The sequence below is a fragment of the Cibotium barometz genome, chromosome 19 (assembly GCF_041138505.1).
Source record: "Cibotium barometz isolate CiBa-2024 chromosome 19, ASM4113850v1, whole genome shotgun sequence".
In the NCBI taxonomy this organism is placed as follows: domain Eukaryota; kingdom Viridiplantae; phylum Streptophyta; class Polypodiopsida; order Cyatheales; family Cibotiaceae; genus Cibotium; species Cibotium barometz.
In genome coordinates, this window is record NC_141064.1 from 51673370 (window position 1) to 51695489 (window position 22120).

At 48.4% G+C, this 22120-nt stretch overlaps 1 protein-coding gene across 1 annotated transcript in view; it reads left to right on the top strand.

The window, feature by feature from the left end:
• The window catches only part of LOC147628720 (transcription factor RF2b-like), a 47480-nt gene that overhangs the window by 2602 nt on the left and 22758 nt on the right, over positions 1 to 22120 (top strand). The gene's annotated exons all lie outside the window — the stretch shown is intronic.

A 22120-nucleotide genomic window follows, 5' to 3' on the forward strand; every position in this document is an offset into this window, starting at 1 on the left:
AGAGCTGAGCGCATCTTCAGAGCCGGGAAGCTCATACGGAGACCCAGAGAGGAGAGGATCTGCCGACTATGCCACACAGAGGTTGAGACGGAGGAGCATTACATATGCTGTTGTCCAGTATATACTGAGATCCGTGGGAGGTTTCACTGTCTATTTCGTAAGGGATTTGGTCCTCTCCAAGATCATTGACTTCCAGGACCAGCATTGCTTGGGCTTCTTCCTGCTTGAGCTCCACAGACATAGGGACACCTTCTTGAGAGAGCCTTAGTCCCAGCCACCCCACCCCCTTCCTTGCCAGCCAACCATCACCAATTTCTTCTGGACCAAGGAGGTGGAGGACACCGACAGTGAATCTTGTGGACCCTCCACGAGCTGCTTTGGACCTACCTCGCTTGAGAGGAGTTACCTTGGACCGAGCCTCTGCACTCTAGCCTGCTCGACTCTCTCTCTCTCTCCCCCCCCGTCGGCCATGATCACCTCATTAGCTCCAGATCCAGGACATGCTCCACCGCCATCGAGCTACCTTTCTGAGGGAGACCTCTCGGCCATACTCAATAGCCCCATGCTTGATATTTTGGAGAGTGGTATACCATCTACTCGAATCTGATGTTGCTCTCATGTTTCTATGCTCTTAGTATTCCATGATGAGTTTCCATGGACAGTTTTATATCACCCCAGTGAGATAGCTATGTTTATGTTTTCTTTCTGTTTTATTTTCCATTCCATGATGAGATATGCCATGGACATTATTGTATCACTTTGGTCTCATAGGCGCATTGGGTCTTTAGTAGACGCTTAATATATCTTTCTTTCTTTCTTTCTCTCTCTCTTGATGTAATTGCATAGAAGACTATAGTACCAACCTCGAGAGGCGATCCCTGCCACGTGTATATACATGCTGGATATATGACCCGTGGGGCCACCCCAAACTTTGCTACTACAACCTTATGGATATCAGGGCTTGGTGCATCCTCTTGAAAGAGCGTCTTGGGAGAGGTTTATACTTTCCATTCATGGTAGAGATTGTTGGCATGAGGATGACATTTTGAGAAGACAATCCACTCTTCTTTAGTAATGGTCTGATAGGAGAAGGGATGCAAGATGTATTTATGCACGGTTAGACAGATTTTATGTGGATGATTGGGTGCTCGACAGAGGGGGGCATACTTTTATTGTTGTAGGCACCTCTAAATTGGATCATTACCCAGTGGTTTTATGCATTAGAGATCCGAGTCGCCATGGACCAGCACCCCATGTACGCATCCTTGATCATTTGTTTTCAGATGCAGAGCTATCATGTCATATGCTTGATATTTGGAGATCTCATGATTTCTTGCGAGCCTCACAAAGCTTGGCCTTTGCTCTCTGTGATATTAGTGACTTTTATCACACATGTGCCCTTTCTAAGAGGCAAGAGGCCTTGGATTTAGAAAGGGCTATTAGACGTAGATTGGCTGCCTCACAAAAAGAGCACGAGAAACATCCTCATGCTCAATGGGTTGCAGATTCTTTATGTGCTGTTAGGGCAGAACTTTATCACTCTCTTGAGCAGTGTGCAGAGTACCGTTACCATACCCAGGAATCCCTTTGGACCTAGATGGATGGCAGATACAACAAACATGTCTTAGAAACTCACGGCCCATCTCATACCAGAGAGTGTCAAGCAGTTGCAGGATTCACATGGCACGCTTCGCTCATATTCTCTTATGGTTAGACAGATTGCCATTGATTTCTATCGCCAGCTTCTTAGTGCTAGCCGCACTCTGATTTGAGACATAGGGCATAGAGGAAGGTTTGGAATGCATTGCCACATTTAATCTCTGAGGAGATGCGTGCCGTTCTGGATGCCCCTTTTTCTATGCAAGAGTTTAGTCATGCTCTTCATGCCTTACCTTATGGTAAGTGTCCAGGGGAGGATGGCCTCTCCCCTGTTTTTTTCATTACTTTTTGGGATGAGATTGGGGTTGAGATCACAACGGCTCTCTAGGAGATGTGGGATACAGGTTCTATGCCTTCTTCTCTCACTGAGGGGCTTATCTATCTTATCCCTAACAATGGGGATAAGACATTGATTGGCCAGTGGAAACCTATCACCTTACTTGGGACTGCATATAAAATTCTTGCTAAGGCAGTGAGCATCAGATTGTAGCCAATTTTGCAAGATGTCATTCATGATACTCAAAATGGATTCTTACACGGAAGGAGCATCTTTGATAACATTTTCTCGTTTTGGGAGGCCGTGGAATGGGCCAAAGCGAGCAATCAGCCCTTAGCCATTCTGCTCTTGGATTTTGAGAAGGCCTATGATAAGAGTGGATTGGGACTTCTTTGAGGGTACTCTTAGCCATATGGGTTTCTCTCAGAGATGGATCAAGGGAGCTTCATGCATGTATCCTGATGCCCACAGAAGTGTGCTTGCTTGCGGTGATAGAGGAGAGCGGTTTCAGATTTCTCGCTCAGTATGACAGGGTTGCCTTTTAGTCCCATTATTATATATCATAGTTGCAGAGGCCATGAGCATCTTCCTCCGCTCCACTGTTGGTATTTTTGGATTGAGGTTACCTCTTCGTAGTCAAGAGGAGCTGGTTGACTCTGAGTTAGCTGATGGCACAACCATGTTCTTGGAGGCCTCACACATATGCTTATGTTCCTTCTGGGTAGCACTAGAAGTGTTTTGTTTGGGAGTAGGGGCACTCATTAATTGGCACAAATCTGTTGGTTTCTGGATTAGTGACTCACTGAGAGTTACTTGGGGTGTAGAGCTTGGTTCTACTTCGATCAGTAGAGGATGCACTGCCAGATATTTGGGATGCTAGGTTGGGGTTGATATTTCTTCTACACAGCAGTTTGCTCTAGTACTTGTGTTTATCTGCAAGAAGCTTCTTCATTGGAGCTCTAGGAGATTAGATTTAGTCTCCAGAGCTTTGGTGGCTAATCAGGTATTGCTTGCCTTGGCTTGGTTTATTGCCTCTTGTTGGTGCTTCTCTCGTGCGTGCATTGGTCAATTGCGGAGATTGATCTGCGATTTTCTTTGGTCGGGTTTGTTGGAAGGTTGGCGATTTCGAGCGTGTGATCTATGGCTAGAAGGTGCCTTGGATTATCCCATAAGTGGAAGCATGGGAAGTTGAAGAGCCATATATAGGCTAGAGTGGCACCTTGTCATAGTCATCTCCTCCGGCCGGTGTTTTGGGAGGCAGCTCACTGGGAGATGGGAGCCCGGTGGAGGATGCTGCAGTGCCCGTTAGGGGTGTTTGTGGTGCTCGATGGTGATGTGTCTCCTACGTGCGTTAGTCTTCCACTGTGCATTTTGACATGGTATCAGAGCCTGGGCGCGTGTGGTCTTGGGCGGCTGAGGCGTGTGTGGTCCTTGGCGACCCCCTCGCGCCTCGGTGGCTTGCGGAGCTCGAATCGAGGGAGGGTGTTGGAAGGTTGGCAATTTCGAGCGTGTGATCTATGGCTAGAAGGTGCCTTGGATTATCCCATAAGTGGAAGCAATGGAAGTTGAAGAGCCATATATAGGCTAGAGTGGCACCTTGTCATAGTCATCTCCTCCGGCCGGTGTTTTGGGAGGCAGCTCACTGGGAGATGGGAGCCCGGTGGAGGGATGCTGTAGTGTCCGTTGGGGGTGTTCGTGGTGCTCGATGGTGATGCATCTCCTACGTGTGTCAGTCTTCCGCTGCGCATTCTGACATGTTTTGTATGACACCATAGACACTCGTCCTAGGGTAGCTTGGCTCACAGTTATTCAGCCCAGACGAAAGGGGGGATTGAATATTATTGATCCGGATGTTCAGTGTAGGGCGTTGCTCTGCGAACTTGTGGTTAGAGGTTTCCTACCAGGCACTGAGCCTTGGAAGGATTTTTTTCTCGTCTTAGATTTCCGGATGTACACCCTGTGTTGGGAGAGATTGGTTGCCTAGCGCACGGTTTTGTTCACAGATGCTGATATCAGGGCACCATCTTCCCCTCTTATTGCAGCCATTGTCAGAGCATGGAGAAGCATGAGACCATTTTTGCGACAAAGGCTTCCTAGGTCTTTGGATGAGGATGACCGACAACCTATTATGTGGAATGAGTTCATCAGGGATGAGGCCGGTCGGCCACTTGGTGCATCTCGTTACATGCAGTAGTCAGGATGGGAGGGATGTGCATACATAGTTCTTGCTTGGAAGACCCTTAAGAGTCTTCCGGAGGATCGGAGAGTTGCATCCATTCAACATCTTAGGGGCTCTCGCATACGTATTGATCAGATTGATGTAGCTATTCTGCATGAGTGGCTCTTTGGAACCTTTCATGGAGACTATCATCCGAGTTGGCTGCAAGTCTTTTCGAGGATAGGCATACCTTTGCAGGTCATTGCCCTCTCGGGCTAGGAGGCTACAGATTACATCGTTTATTCTATCATGCCTGAAGGGTGATTGAAGAGATGTAGCATGGAAGGGATCATCCCGAGGATTGTTGGTCGTTCGGGGAAGCATTGGTTCATTGACCCTTCTCCTTAGATAGTGACTCATGGCTCTTAGTGTTTGTGGCTATACGGTGGCAGTCCTATCGGATATCTTTAGTGGGATCTAGGAGAGTGGGAGTGGATTGATGCCTTCAATCCATTGAAAAGCCTTTCCTTCTTCAGTTTCACGGTCTGGAATGCCAGGCTTCTCCTCGCTTGACAGATGCATAGGATCCCTACTCTCAGGCCTCATTGGGAGAGTTATGATATCTCTCCAGTGATACAACGAGTCAGATCTCTCATTTCTTTTGGTTATTTTTACATGGTGGTCTTTCCACCAATCAGTGGAGATCGGTTTTCGGTGTAGCACCTAGCTACCTAAGATGTGCGACAGATTTTGAGATTGTACATCATTGTGTATGGAGATGCAGCACTACACAGCAGATTTGGGGTTCTATAGCCCAACTTATGGGCAAATTGAGTGGCCGTGCCATGCATGTGACTTGGGGGACAGTTGCTTGGCTCCCAATCCGGTCCGTAGCTTTTTTACAAGGGCAGTGGTACAGACTTGTACAGACTTTGCTATTTTCATTTGTAGAGGTATTGCCCAGCATGGTTTGTTGCAAGATGTCCCTCACTCTGATTATACACCCCCCAAACACAGGATTGACACCAGTTGGGAGATTGTTGCCAGTATTACAGCATGGCAGATCTGGAGAGCTAGATGCACGGAGGTTGCATCTTCATCAGCTTATCTTCTTTAGACTCTTGCTCACTATGAGCTGCAGAGAGGGTGTTAGAATTTTGCATCTCAGTGTATTATATGGCTTTACCTATTATTGGGTATTTTAGTTATTTCTCCTATTTTCAGGAAGTCGTGAGCAGTCAGCCAGCACACTCCCTTCACTATAAAAGGGGCCTCACATATTCACTTGATGTAATCTAATCCCAAGCACAAGCTCAACACTTTCTTGCTGGCTATTGCCATTGTAAAGCTTCATGCTATTATAAAAGGTGATCTTGTCCACAAGCTCTCATTCCTTTGCTCCCTCTTCTCTCTTGTTTTGTCTATGCTTCCGCCTGTGCATACTCCAACATTCGCTACATCGAGCTCTCCCAATGTGCCATGCAGCAATGTTGCTACAAATCTCCCATCTTTGGCACGAACCAGGCGTCCAATGACCAGTAGATGAGGCTGGGATTGGCACTGTCGAAATGTGAAGGTGAGAGACTTGAGGTGCTAGCCCCCCACCTTTCCTCCTCATAAGCCATGACAACCTCGCCCTTAGTGACCCAAGAGACAATGCCCCATGTATTAGTACGGGAAGAGGCCCCGTCCATAGTGAAGATGCGGAGAATCCGTTGCCAAACTTGCTGAGTCTTCGGGAAATCCCAAAGACAATGTCGCTGAGACTCCTGGGGATGGCCACATCTGGACATGCTGTTGGTCTATTGCCAATGGCCCAACAACCACAAAAAGAGGGTGATCTTTCGAGGTCGAAAAGTGTCTCTTCCAAAAATCTGAGAGCGCGCATGGCGAGAGGTGCTGAGATTGCCAGTGTCTTGTTGCTGCCGCCCGCAGTGCCCTCGACTGTAGGCATTTATATCCTACGGCTAAGCTGTGCATCGTATGTGAACAATAGGGTACCCGGAGTCTCCTCCCTGTCTACAGGATCACACCAAGTCCACTCCCTCAGGTCCCACTGGAGGCATGTAATGGGCCGCCTCTCCCAGATCCATAAACACCAGAGTCTCTCCCTGGCCAGCTTGGCCGGAGGTGGGTCAATGTGCCACTCATGTGCATGGAATCTGACCACCCTCACCCTCTGTAAGGTGCATTCATTGAAGTCATCCAAGGGGGGCTTTGATCTCTCTAATCTTCCACGAGGTCCAATTGAGCAAGGCGGAGCTCTCATCGGCACCATGAGCTGCCAGGTGAATATCATGCCTGCTAAACACTCCCAACCACTGCGGGGGAATAGGGTCAGGGATCGGGGTGAGCCACTCCGGAGGAATAGCAGAGTCGATGTCGAGGCTGAGTTTGTGTTTGTGTTGGATCCCAGTTAGGCCTCTCTCCTAAGCCACTGAGGGAGGCTGTCTGAATGCAAGCCAATCTAGCAGGTCCCGTGCTCAACGCTCCCCAGGATACATGAGGTTGAGCCCCTAGCATATGGCCACTAGGTGAGGGGTTCCAAATCAACGGTTGTCGAAGACGCTCCTCGAGGCTCGGAGGCTACCGGAACTGATTGCTGGAGGTCCGGCCTGAGGTGATCTCAAGCTCGTAATAGGCTGGGTGCAAATCTGTCCTCAAAAGCTAGGCTAAAGCTGCGGGCCATCATCTCTGTGAAGATACATCTAGTGCTCTCTGGCCAAGGCCCCCCTAGGCTCGGTGTACGGGCTGAAATCCTGGCCAAGTGGAAATCCTTCCACAGCTTGCCACCTGGTAGAAGTCCGTACTGTGAGTCTCCCTCTAGAATGATGTCAAGTGTTTTGAGTGTTTGGTTTGCAACCGGACACCAGGCATCTCTAGGAGAAGCATGTAGTTGCATGTAGAAGGGGTGGCAGCCCTTAGGGATACCCCAGAAAGGGGTATTGTATCCCTTGAACATGGGCATGGGGTAGGCCTTAGGCCACCCAAAGGGGCCAAGATGGCCCATGGCCTTGCCCACCAGCCAAGGAGGCTGTGGCTTAGTTGGCCAAGCCCAAGGATGGGCTTGGCAGGCTGTCGGCCAGTTCATGGGGCTTGGCCAGCCAGTCGACTTGCCTTAGAGGCCAGCCCAGCCAGTCGGCTAGCCCATGGGGAGCCAGGACTGCAGGCGGCCAAGGTATATGGGCTGCCCAGCAGCCAGCGCAGGCCTGGACAGCCAGTCTGGACAGAGCGCACAAGGTGGCCAGCAGACAGGTGTGAAAGCGCCTGGTTAAAAAAGGCAGAACCAAGTCCTGTAGGAAAACTAAACAGGCCGACTCATGCATGAGCCAGCCGACTAGCACCTTTTAGGAGCTATAAATAACTTAGGTAAGAACTCATTCATTCATCTTATCATTCACAAGGGGTTGGTGAAATCTCAGGGCCAGGACAGCCAAGGGGAGCTCTCAGCCAAGGTGAAGGTGAAAGGTCAAGAACTAGATTTCATTTGCAGATTTGCATCATTCTTATAAAGCAAATACACCATTCGTATAGAGGGTATTTGGGACCCATACTCTGTCCGACTCCCTCCCTTTCTCTCTCTCTCTCTCTCTCTCTCTCTCTCTCTCTCTCACCCCCTGTTTCGCCTCGTCTCTTGTGCCCAGCACACCCCGCCATCTCTCTCTTTCCGTCTCTCTGTTCGCCGCCCACTAGCCCCTCCGCCTCGCTGCCCGTTGGTGCTGCGCTATGCTGGCCCGTCGGCCTGTCTGGTAGCCCCTGTGCCTCCCTTTTCCCACCCACCCTTCCTCAGGCCCCCAAGGCAGCAACATAACACTCTCTCTCTCTCTCTCTCTCCTCCCTGCCTGTGGGAAGGGTTGCAGAGTAATCTCGAGGAATGGCCCCGAGTCTCCAAGAGAAACTCTAGGCCCTCGAGACAGCAATGAAGGCACTAATCAAGGAGAACAAGAAGACATCCGATTCCAACCTCAATGAGGTGGAGAACAAACTACACCAGCACATCATGGCCCTTGAAGCACGGGTCACGGACCTTGAACAAGAGAACATAGCACTCAAGGAGGAGGTGAGTGCATTGAAAGTGGAACTGGTAGCCGTCAAGAACACCGAGAAGGAAGAAGGGGAGATCAATGAAAACACTCTCACGGCCATCAAAGAAGAGATCTCCAAGGAGATCACAAAGAACATGGAGAGAAAACTCGAAGCCAAGCAGTCAGGATGGGTTGAGGTGGTGAAGAAGAACATCCGTAAAGAAGTGAGGGAGGAGACTCAAAGGGAAGAACATCAAATCATTCACACCACCATTGAGGAGGAGAAGATGAGGCATGCCCGCCGCCTCAACATTCGAGTCACAGGTATAGCCGAAACACCCAACTCCACTCCTGAGAAAGATGGACAGCTTCTATGCATGAAGCTAGGCTACAGGGAAGAGGATCCTCTCCCCTTCACCAAAGCATGGAGAGCCGGGAAAGACTCAATACATAAGCGAGCCCTCATCCTACAGTTTGCAGGAGAGACAGAGAGGGTCACCTTCATGAAGACGAGGGTCATACTACGAGGCTTAGAGGGAGCTCCTATTTTCTTGGATGATGATCTCACGAGGATGCAGCTAGAGCATAGGAGAGCTTGCATGCCACGAGTCTTACATGCGAGGAGAGAAGGCAAGAAGGCCTTCTATCGAGATGGTCGGGTCATCATTGATGGCCGGCCCATGGATTAGCAGTTTGGGGCCTATGGGACACAGACCAAGCCACTGACAGAGATACACATGGCAGTATGGAACTGTAATGGTTCACTATGGGTGCAGCCTAGACGACTGGAGCATGTTATGGTGGGGAGAGACATCATACTTCTGACAGAGACACATCAGAGCCCAGAGAGAAGGCTACCTCGAGTAGAGGGATTCCAATGGGATCCAGCATACAGGAGGACCACACGCCAGGGTACCTCGAGAGGGTTGGGGGAAGTAGCATTTCTATTCAGACGGGAGCTACAGGGGAGACTGAGAGTGGTAGCACAGGATCCAGAGACGAGATACATGTGGATCACCTTACAGCTCTCACATGACAGGGTTATATACATAGCCCTATGTTACTTTCCTCCATTAGGATCCTCCTATGTCATTACAGAGGACATGCCACAGGAGGAGGAGACAGGAGCCTCGCCATACACTTGTCTGTTAGAGGAGATTATGCATTATTCTACACTACGGGAAGTATTTCTTATGGGTGACTTCAATGCCCACACACAGAGCAGACAGTGTGAGGTGTATGACTATGATGACATGGAGATCCTCCACCCTGTGGATCTAGAGGAGATAGGGGCTAGTCGGGCATCAGAGGACACTGGACCAGACAGAGGACATTATGGGGACCACTTACTAGAGTTGGGAGCCAGGCATCGTCTCGTTATTTATAACGGGATGCTACAGTGGCCGGGATCAGGAGGGCTGACATGCTTCCCACATGGGGGTCATACACGGACCGGAGGCACGGTGGTAGACTACATTATGGGGTATTTGGAGGCATCACAGCTTGTCACCTCATTCTCCATCCCACCTCGTCCTATAGGGGCAGATCATACATACTTGGCATTTTCACTAGCCGGATCACCAGTATCACCAACCCCCCACATACCGACGCCACACACTACCATCTACTTCACACATGACATGGCAGACATACACACTGGCAGAGTAGAGGATGGGCTCCTACTCATGGATCCCCTGGCACCTATGGATACCATTACAGCCCAGCTGGAGCCTGGCATCACTCCTACACATGGCTACATTACAGAGCTTCCCACATCGTGTCCACTCAGGAGAGCTTGCGAGATCTGGGACTGTCCCAGAACAGATGGTATGATGATGAGTGCAGAGCCCTATACTCACGGCTCCGCATACAGAGAGCCTTGGGAGCCATCACAGAGCAGGAGTCGAGGAGAGAGATGAGGAGACTTACTCGCCGCAATCGCCTACACAGCCTCTTCCACCGAAGATGCTATACTACAGAGATCACTTCATGAGAATCACTGATGATGGATTTATAGAGAGGCCTAGATACATGGAGGGCTTTTTACCACACGGCTCCCAAGTAGCTATTGGTCAGCTTAGAGTCTCATCACATCGATTGGAGATCGAGACTCGCAGAGCAGCACGGATCCCCTGAGAGGAGAGGGCATGCAGATTATGCAGAGAGGAGGTGGAGAGTGAGGAGCATTATGTATGTAGATGCAGAACATATACAACCATCAGAGAGAGATATCCCTTTTATTCAGAGAGCCACATTCCCTACGCCAGATCTTTGAGGCAGCAAACCAACGCATACTGGGGAGATTCATTCTAGACATACAGCGTCACAGAGAGACATCATTACAGGCTCAGACAGCTCCAGAGGGGGGACGACAAACACAGATTACTACATTTTTTCAGAGACCACTCCCAGCCCCTACACAGCAGGGAATTACTCTCCAGAGAGTAGAGACACTCAGAGCCCGCAGGAGACAGAGGACACCTGGCTTTCGGACACCATGCCTATACCAGAGAGAGATGACAGAGATCAGATCTCAGTTTCACAGAGATGACTGGCTCGCTTCAGAGCAGACCCAGACCCAGGCATGTTCTTCAGGGAGCTGTGGACACCCCCTTCATTGATGTATACCATTTTATACCCCCAATATGGTACAGGATGGAGCTAGCTAGGTTGCATATCATGATTGTATACTCCATGCATATAGCTTTGCATTCTCCTAGTAGTAGAGCTCCATCCCCTCCCCCACTCATTGTACTTATTGCACACCCAGATTCAGCTTTTTAGTTCAGTACTTTTTCATTTTGTTGGGATGACTGATTTGTCTCATAGGCCGAGTTCGGTCTTTTGGAAGACGTTAATAAAATCTTTCTTTCTTTCTCTCTCTCTCTCTCTCTCTCTCTCTCTCTCTCTCTCTATTTTGCACCTCTCTCTCTATGTTGTACGTTATCTTCATCGCGAAAGATTGCTGAATTCTGAACATTGAAGTTACCGATTCTATCCACCGAGCTTCCACATGTTACACTTCTGCCAACTGTTACTTATGGCTCTCCCATGAGCTGGCCAATGGCCTAGCCCATAAGTCCACGTCCTACCAAGCCTTGTGGGCTGGCCAATAGGCTGGCCAATGTACCAAGATAATGTCAGAATATGCAGCGGAAATAATAACCAAACTTGGGTAGACAAGAGCAAGTAGACTGCAAAAAATAAACAGCACAAGAAACACAAAGAGATAGGTGCGTAAACTCTTCTCTATACACAAGATCCCGAGAAAACTGAATGAGGAAGTGGTGGGGGAAAGGGGCCTATTTATATGCCCCTGGGAGAGCAGTCGGCTAGCACTGTACAAGTCCACGACTGCATAAATGTAGTCGGCGAGCAAAAGAAGTCCACGACTGTGTGAATGCAGTCGGCCAGCAGTCCAGAAGCCTACGCATCATCTGTGTGCAGTTGGAAAGCCACAGGACTGCTGTTGGGACAGTCGGCCAGCCTTGGAGTGCTCCTGCCAACCTTTGGCATCCCTCCCCACCACTAGAAAAAATGGGAAAAAATATGGGGAGTGAGGAAAAAATGATAAAACACCTTATACATGGCGGGCACACCCACAACAGAGGCCCTGGTGTATAAATATAGACAGGAGATGACTTCTAACACCCCCTCTGAGCTCCTGGCTGTGAAACCAACCCAAGGGAGCTGGAGTGCCGCCTGAGCGTAGCCTGAGGTAGAGACTTCGTGAAGAGGTCCGCCGCATTGTCCTCCGTTGAACAATAAAGTAGCAAGATGTCACCAGCCAAGATCTTCTCACGTACAAAGTGATACTGTATCTCTATATGCTTGGTCCGGGCATGGAAAACTGGGTTCTGAGCAATAGCTATACAACTCTGGTTATCACACTGGATGACTGTGGGCTCCCTCTGTGGAAACCCAATCTCGCCTAGTAGCCTCCGCAGCCATACAAGCAGCACCACAAGCAGCCCGATACTCTGCCTCTGTCGAAGAAAGGGCAATAGTTGGCTGCCTCTTGCTGCTCGAAGAAACTGCTCCTGAGCCGAGGGTAAAACTGTATCCTGAAGTAGATCTCCTCGTGTCTGGATCTCCTCCCCAATCTGAGTCACTCCAACCTTGGAGCCTGACTCCATTCCCTCCTGTGTAAAAGAGTCCCAGATCCTTCGTACTCTGCAGATACTGCAAGATCCGCAATCCTGCGTCCCAATGAGACTTCAATGGCGTCTGCATAAAAGAGCTCAACAGCCCCACGGAGAAGCTCAAGTCCAATCTGGTGTTCAGCAACCAGATCAATGAACCAACCAACTTCCGGTACTACGAGGCATCAACTGGCTCACAAGGATCAGTAACGGTTAACTTTGTGTTCGGGTCCATCGGCGAGGTAATAGGCTTGCAGTTCTCCATCCCAAAGGCCTCAAGCAACTCATGAACATACCGCTGCTGAGAGACGAAAAACCCCCTCTGGGTCTGCCAGATCTCCAATCCCAAGAAGAAGTGGAGTAAGCCTAAATCGGTCATCTCAAACTCCTTTGACAAGGCAGCCTTCGTCACTCCAATGTGCTCCACATGACCGTCGGTGAGAATGAGATCATCCACATAAAGGATGATAAGCGTGACCAAGCCGCGTTCCCGAAAGAGATACAGGTTCGGATCTGCAACCGATCTCTGAAATCCAGTCCGAATAAAGGAGGAGTCAATCTTCTGATTCCAAGTCCTGGGAGCCTGCTTAAGACCATACAAGGCCTTACGTAACCTATAAACCATCCCTTCCGATCCTGGAACAATAAAGCCTGGAGGCTGCTCAACGTACACCTCCTCCTGCTGCAAGTCACCATTAAGGAACGCAGATTTTACATCCATTTGATACACGGGCCACCTCTGAGAAGAAGCAAGGGCAAGAACGGTCCGAATCGTGGACATCCGCGCTGTCGGTGCAAAGGTATCCTCGTAGTCGATGCCTGGCCGCTGAGCATAACCTTTAGCCACAAGTCTGGCTTTGTGTTTGTCCACCGACCCATCAGACGCGTATTTGGTCTTAAAGACCCATTTGACACCAATGACTGACCGCTTCGACGGCCTCGTTCTTCTCAATGGCATCAAGTTCCACCTGCATGGCTTTCTTTCAAGTATCCTGTGAAAGAGCTTCCTTTACGGAAGTGGGCTCTTTATCCCGCATGATACGAGACATCAAAGCATAGTTCACCTGAAGAAGCTCCGTTGTGTTGCTTTTATCTCGGACTCTATGTGATCTTCGAGGGCCGTCCTCTGTGGTCCACTCGAAGGGTAGCTCCGTGACACCTGACTCCCGAAGGGTGTCTAACAACCACCTAGGTACTCGAACAGATCGTGGAGCCTCCTGTGGTCGCGGGGCTCTACTCCAGCTGCGGGCTCAACCTCCTGTGATGACTGAGGTGGCTCAATTGGAATGATAGTCTGGGAATCATCATCAGACTCCTCTGGATCTCCAAGAAGTGGCGGCTCCTCGTGTCATGGCCCTGTGAAAATGGAGCAGGACAAGTGTGGGCATGGTGGTTGCAGAGTCAGAATATTTGATGATTCACATGGGGGGGTGCCCGGACAGAGTTTAAGATGTGTGGACATCCCTAGGTGTGAAGGGGGGAACTAGAAACATTAAGTTTTAATGTTTATTGAAGTTTGCCCCTAGGCCTTAGTGGCCCTAGGAACTTATTAAAGTTTGGGGCCCTAGGGATTAATTTGGGGGAGAGTCACTCCACTTTTGGAGTAAGTGTATCTCTCTCTTCTCTCTCTCTCTCTAGCTTTTGGACAAGAGGGAATCGTGGAGTTTCTTGAAGCGCATGTACTCAAGCGTGGAGAAGTGGAAGGAGAAGGGCGACTGCTGAAGACTCTTTGCTGCAGTTTTCCCTGTGCAAACCAGCCGTACAGCCTGTACGGACAGACTGCAGGCACTTCCTTGGTCCACGCTACACACAGGCGGCTGTTAATTGCTGCTGGATTCTCTGCGCACAGGTCTGGTCAGGCTGTACCAGCAGGTACAACACCAGTACAGCACTGTACGGCTGCCGTACAGTGTACGGACAGCCAGGTACAGCAAGTACAGTTGCTGCAGGCTGCTGCAGGTGGCGCAAACAGGTGCTGGACAGGTCTGTGTACTCAGATTCAGGCAGGTACAAGAGTGGACAGCGGACTGTTTGTGCAAGTACAACTCCTGGCACGTATCCCGAGGTGGTACAGACGGGTACAGTGCTGATTTTCAGATCTGTATTTTTCAAGGACAGCATAAGAGTGAACATCAGGAGGTGGATACAGGCAAGTACAAGCACACGTGTGAAGCAGGGTTGTGGATACAAGTGCCTGCAAGTACAGATTGGTGCTGTTGCTTCCTCCAGTGTTGTTTCACGAGCTGAACTTGGTAAGCTCTGTTTCTGTTCATCTATCTCTCTTTCTACTGCTTGATGTCTGTTGCAGATATGAGTTATCTGGCCCCTTGTGAGAGGAGGGGTATGGCAGATTGACAAGGGTTGAGACAGAGTTTGGACAGCACATGTATGTTTGAGCTGAGATGATGTATCACGCACTTGAGTTATGCCAGATGTATGCCCATGGCTGGCCTGCTTAGTGATCTTGGCTGATCAGAGGGAGGCACAGTGTGTTGTTTGAAGACACAGATCTGTGTGCATAGATCCTCTGTGCTGAGAAGGATTTGTGGGCCGTCAGATTGGACTTACAGGTGTAAACTCTTGGCTGGTCTTTGTGTTGTACTCAGCCATTCATTTTATTATAATTGAATAAAGAAATACCGCAAGGGGCGCCAAGCTTTGGGGCCAACAGGTGTCGCTGTGTTTTCAGATTTGGGCACTCTAGCTCCAATCTGTGTTTTGTTTCTCATCTAGACTACAAGTGGACGGGTGATTGCTAATCTACCGCACTCTGGTTTCTATCAGAGGCCGGTTTCAAGGTTCTGTCCCTGGGACCAATCATCAACTTTCTGAAGGGGGTGAGCTCGTGGTTGCTTTGAAGAAAGCCATCGCTGAGAATTCAGCAATCATGTCTGATACAGAGGATGAGTACTTCTATCATGAAGAAGAAGAGCAAGAGACTTCTCCTGAAAGAGATGTATCTGAGGATATTTTTGCAGGAGAACAGGCTGCAGATGTTGAGCCTTATGAGGATGTAACACAGCCAGAAGATGTGCATGGTAAAGAGGATGATGATGCTCGGTTCAAAGATCACTTGGCTAGTGTTATGGATACTTTTATGCAGCTCACTCAGAGCGAGAGATTTGCTGAATTTTTGAGATCTCGCACAGAGCCCCGCACAGAGCCCCAGAAAAAGAAGAAGGTTCGTTCGAAGAATCTTCCTCAGGGTCATAGTGGTGCCATCCCACAGGAACCATCTTTTGGCCAGTTTCCGAATATGCAGCATGCTTATGGTGCAAACTCTCAAAGTTCCTTCTATGGACAGCCACCTATTCCTCAGCAGAACATGCATCCAGGTTATTTTGGTGGTGGCTCGGTGTTCCAATCCATGAGTGGGGGTTATCCTCAGGGAGGCATGGGTATGTATGGGCCTTTTGGAGCCAATTTTCAGTCTGGCATGCAGGGGAATATGTATGGTGGTATGCAGTCCGGTATGGCTGGAAATATGTTTGCAGGCATGCAACCTGGGATGCAAGGCAATATGTTTGGTGGCATGCAGCCAGGTATGCATAATGGAATGTATGGAAACATGGCTGGAATGTATGGTATGCCTGGCATGGGAATGGGAAATGTTGACCCAATGATGGGTATGAATGTTGGGGGCAGCAATCTCACGAAACCACTTCCATATGATAATCTAACGCCTATGGGAAAGGCGAAGGATTACAAGGAAGGGGGAGCTGCAGTGAAGTTTGACACTTTCAGTGGGGCCAAGGATAAATTGAAGGCACTTACCTTTTTACAGCAGTTTGATGCTGCTTTTTCTGGTGGGAATTACACAGAGTCCTCAAAGGTGAGGAAAGCTGCCACTTTTCTCAAGGGCAATGCTTTGCAGTGGTGGTCTACTCTTCTTTTGCAGGGCATAGCACCCACCACATGGGTCCAATTCAAACAGGTTTTCTCTTCCGTATGGCTCACATCTACATTTGAGGTGGATGTTATGACCGCATGGCACAAGCTGGATGCTTCAAAGTGTGATAGTTTGGAGGATTATAACAAGAAGTTTTGGGAAGCTTTACTCCCAGTGACTTCTTATCGTGCCGTGCCATTATCTGAGCAGGTAGAGAAGTATTGTTGTGGGCTGCCCAAAGAGGTACAAGATTATTGTATCAAGACAAGAGTAACGAACATGTCACAGATGATTGAAAATGCTATGACAGCTAATGCGTTACTCACAGGTGGTTCATCTGGGTTTAAAGGCAGTAAGAAATTGAGTAAAAAAGCTGAAAAATTTGGGCATGCTTCTTGTGATGCTAAAGGGTCTTCAGAGACAAAGTATAAGAAGTTACCAATGCCCAAGAGGACTTCTGAGGAAAGACAGGCTTTGAGAGATGCTCAAACGTGTTTTTATTGTACTGAAGAGGGGCATATGTCATTCAATTGTCCCAAAAGAAAGTCCCAAAAGGACCCTGACAATAAAGGAGAGCCCAAGCCAAAGAAACCAAAGCCTTCTGCAAGCTTAGTTCCTGATCTTGTGGGGGAGCAGCTAGGTGGTGAAGCTACAGAGTTGTGCAGGGCATGGGGCAAAGTGCGAGATCAGAATGCTTTGATCTTCTTTGACACTGGATGATGAGTCTAAGTCTAATTTGTCAATGTTAGATAAGGACAGGGCTGATTTCTTAAGTGGGTTTCAAGACTGTTTTTCCGAGTCATTGCCAGGAGAATTACCTCCTGAGAGGCCAGAAGATCATGCCATAGATCTGATTCCTGGTAGTACTCCACCGAATAGACCGCCGTACCGTGTTAGTGCAGCCCAACAGGAAGAGATTATGAGTCCGCCGGTGCAGGAGCTATTGAATAAGGGGTTGATTGAGCCTAGCTCATCACCCTTTTGCTCACCTGTGCTCTTAGTGCAGAAGAAGGATGGTTCTTGGCGCATGTGTATTGATTATAGGGCGCTGAATAAGAATACCATCAAGAATCGATTCCCCATACCGAGGATCGATGACATATTGGACCGCTTACAGGGCTCCACAGTTTTTAGTCGTATTGACTTGAAAAGCGGGTATCATCAGATACGCATTAGACCCGAGGATGTGCATAAGACAGCATTCCGAACCACCTTTGGGTTGTATGAGTTCTTGGTTATGCCCTTTGGTTTGACGAATGCGCCTGCCACATTTCACAGAATGATGGACAGGATTTTCAGGCCTCATAGAGAGTTTGTGGGCACATTCTTTGATGATATGATTGTGCATTCACGAACTGAGGAAGAGCATAGAAGGCATTTGGCCATTGTGTTTGCAGAACTCAGAAACCATAGGTTGGTGGTTAATGGCAAGAAGAGTTTGTTCTTTTTGCAAGAGATACATTTCTTGGGACATATTGTGTCTGGTCATGGAGTCCGTATGGATCCAGCAAAGGTGGAAGCAATACTTAATTGGCCAGCTTTGAGGACCGTGCATGATGTACGCAGCTTTCTAGGATTGTGTTCCTATTACAGGCGTTACATACGGCACTTTGCTGAAATTGCTTCGCCTCTTCATGCTTTGACGAAGAAAGCAACTCCGTTTAGATGGGCTGATCGGGAAATTACAGCATTCAAAAAGCTCAAAGAAAAGCTTACTTCGGACCCAGTATTGGTGTTACCGGACCTCCGAAAGGCTTTTGTTGTCCAGTGTGATGCATGTGGAAGTAGCATTGGTGCAGTTCTCATGCAAGAGGGACATGTCATAGCCTATGAGAGTAGAGTTTTGCAAGATGCTGAGAAGCATTTACAGGTGTATGAGAAAGAGATGTTGGCTGTAATTCACGCTCTTTCTACATGGAAACACTACTTGCTCGGGGCTGATTTCACTGTACAGACAGATCATCAGACCTTGCGATATTTCCTCACGCAGACTAAGCTTTCAGAGAAGCATATGCGTTGGGCAAACTTTTTGTCAATGTTTTACTTCCAGATTGTGCATGTGGAAGGCAAAAAGAATGTAGTGGCAGATGCTTTGTCACGCAAGCCACAGGTCTCTGCAGTTTCACTTGCTTATCATCATGAGCTTGATGAAATGAAAGAGCAGTATGCCCATGATGAGGATTTTGAAAGGTTGTATGATCAGATGTCTGAGGGTCAGCGGCATGAGCATTACACTCTCAGAGATGGGTTTTTATTGATGCATGGCAGACTGTGTGTTACCAGGCCATTGCGACTCAAGGTTATGATTGAAAGTCATGCTCCACCGTATGCAGGTCATAGAGGTATTGACGCCACGGTCAAAGCAGTGGAGACTTTCTTTTATTGGCCAACCTTGAGAAGAGATGTTGATGCCTTTGTGAGGCAATGCATCGTATGTCAGAAGGTAAAGTTTGACCGTCAGAAGACACCTGGGTTATTACAACCTTTACCTATTCCGGATAGACCTTGGGAGAGCATTGCCATGGATTTTGTATTTGATCTTCCACGGACACAAACGGGAAATGATGGCATCTGGACTATCATATGCAGGTTCAGTAAGCAGGCACATTTCATTCCTGTGCGGAAGACAATTAAAGTGGATCATATGGTGAAGTTGTTCATGGCGAACATCTTCAAGTATCATGGCTTGCCTACGTCTATCATTAGTGACCGTGATCCACGGATGACGAGTTTGTTTTGGAGAGGGTTGTTTGACAACATGGGTACAACTCTCAAGTTTTCATCGTCATTTCATCCACAGACAGATGGTCAGTCAGAAGAGGCTAACTCTACAGTGTTGGATCTTCTCAAGTGTTATGTGTCAGAGCACAAGCAACAATGGGAAAAGTATCTTCCTTTGGTGGAGTTTGCATATAACAACACTGTACATAGCTCGACAAGCAAGGCGCCTTTTGAGATTGTAGAAGGAGGGAAGAAGGTTCCACCCATTTTGCATACAAAGGATAAGATCTTTGAGGTTGATCAGTATGTGGAGAGCTTGGATGAAGCTTATCGGAGAGTTAAGTTGGCACTCCAGAAAACTCAGCTGAAGCAAAAGAAAGCCGCAGACCGTCACAGACGTGATTTACAGTTTGCATTGGGTGATTGGGTTCTTTTGCGTTTTGAAAAGGCTAGACTCAAGAAGATGAAGGGTAAAGAGCGCTTATTCCCTAAGTTGAGCATGCGTTATTATGGGCCTTTTCAGGTTTTGGAAAAGATTGGTGGGGTAACCTATCGTTTGAAGTTACCAGATCACTGGAGGATTCACAATGCTTTTCACGTGAGTCTTCTTAGACCTTTCCGTGGGGATGTGCCTGAGGATGTATCAGATGAGGCTTAGCCGGAAGTTGAGGAACTTGATGAGGTTCTGATTCCAGAGCAGATATTGGCACATAAAGAAAGGAAGGTACGAGGTAAAGTTTCCCGTCGCTATCTTGTGAAGTTCAAGAACTATTCACCGATGGATGCGAAGTGGATGGAGGAAGGTGACTTTTCACCTCAGGTTTTGCAGCTTTATCTCGATGCCTTTGAGTTAGAGCCGACTCTTATTGTGGCTCATTCAGGTTCAGCAGAGCATGGGTCTGGAGCATTACCTGATGCTCAAGAGGGGGGTAGCACCTCCACTCCCTTGATACAGACAGGCTCAGATGACATCTAGCGGTTGCTTGGTGCATATTTTATCTCATCCGAAGGTACTGAGGCTGACAGTACATCTGTTTATGGGACTTCTATGATATATGTGTACTAGTCACATGGAGATTGTTGTGGATATGTATGGTTCACAGTGGTATACAACTTGGACTATTACTATGCCATTGGTTTGCAGTGAATGATGATACATGTGTATGGCTTAGAGAGATTGGGACGCTGATCTTGCCATATTGTATATTTCACTTTGGATATTTTGATGCATCACCAGAATGCAATCGAGGACGCTTGCCATTTTTCAAGAGGGGGGTATGTCATGGCCCTGTGAAAATGGAGCAGGACAAGTGTGGGCATGGTGGTTGCAGAGTCAGAATATTTGATGATTCACATGGGGGGGTGCCCGAACAGAGTTTAAGATGTGTGGACATCCCTAGGTGTGAAGGGGGGGACTAGAAACATTAAGTTTTAATGTTTATTGAAGTTTGCCCCTAGGCCTTAGTGGCCCTAGGAACTTATTAAAGTTTGGGGCCCTAGGGATTAATTTGGGGGAGAGTCACTCCACTTTTGGAGTAAGTGTATCTCTCTCTTCTCTCTCTCTCTCTAGCTTTTGGACAAGAGGGAATCGTGGAGTTTCTTGAAGCGCATGTACTCAAGCGTGGAGAAGTGGAAGGAGAAGGGCGACTGCTGAAGACTCTTTGCTGCAGTTTTCCCTGTGCAAACCAGCCGTACAGCCTGTACGGACAGACTGCAGGCACTTCCTTGGTCCACGCTACACACAGGCGGCTGTTAATTGCTGTGGATTCTCTGCGCACAGGTCTGGTCAGGCTGTACCAGCAGGTACAACACCAGTACAGCACTGTACGGCTGCCGTACAGTGTACGGACAGCCAGGTACAGCAAGTACAGTTGCTGCAGGCTGCTGCAGGTGGCGCAAACAGGTGCTGGACAGGTCTGTGTACTCAGATTCAGGCAGGTACAAGAGTGGACAGCGGACTGTTTGTGCAAGTACAACTCCTGGCACGTATCTTGAGGTGGTACAGACGGGTACAGTGCTGATTTTCAGATCTGTATTTTTCAAGGACAGCATAAGAGTGAACATCAGGAGGTGGATACAGGCAAGTACAAGCACACGTGTGAAGCAGGGTTGTGGATACAAGTGCCTGCAAGTACAGATTGGTGCTGTTGCTTCCTCCAGTGTTGTTTCACGAGCTGAACTTGGTAAGCTCTGTTTCTGTTCATCTATCTCTCTTTCTACTGCTTGATGTCTGTTGCAGATATGAGTTATCTGGCCCCTTGTGAGAGGAGGGGTATGGCAGATTGACAAGGGTTGAGACAGAGTTTGGACAGCACATGTATGTTTGAGCTGAGATGATGTATCACGCACTTGAGTTATGCCAGATGTATGCCCATGGCTGGCCTGCTTAGCGATCTTGGCTGATCAGAGGGAGGCACAGTGTGTTGTTTGAAGACAGATCTGTGTGCATAGATCCTCTGTGCTGAGAAGGATTTGTGGGCCGTCAGATTGGACTTACAGGTGTAAACTCTTGGCTGGTCTTTGTGTTGTACTCAGCCATTCATTTTATTATAATTGAATAAAGAAATACCGTAAGGGGCGCCAAGCTTTGGGGCCAACAGGTGTCGCTGTGTTTTCAGATTTGGGCACTCTAACTCCAATCTGTGTTTTGTTTCTCATCTAGACTACAAGTGGACGGGTGATTGCTAATCTACCGCACTCTGGTTTCTATCAGAGGCCGGTTTCACCTCGACAGTGCCCTTGGAAAGAGAGTTATACTCCACAAATACCAACTTGCGGGACTTGGAGTCAAGCTTTCCCCTCTGCTTCTTCAGAATATGTACAAACGCATCACTCCCAAAGACACGGAAGTGCGAGACATCGGGTTTCCTGGCAAAGTATGCCTCAAATGGAGTCATATGGGGTACTGAAGTCGTCGGAGATCGGTTGATGGTATGGACAGCCGTTGCCACAGCCTCACCCCAAAGTGGACGAGGAAGATCACGATGCTCCAGCATGGTCCTCGCCATCTCCACCACAGTCCTGTTCTTGCGTTCAACAACTCCATTCTCCGAAGGCGATCCAGTATTGGCCAGTTCCCTTTTGATGCCATGATCTGCACAAAATCTGAAAAATACAGTCGAGGAGAATTCACCTCCTTTATTAGCCTTGAGAGTCTTAACCTGAAATCCAGACTCTTTCTCCACCATCACGTGCCAATCCTTGAACCGAGCAAAAGCTTGGTCCTTCTGGGAAAGAAAGTATACCCAC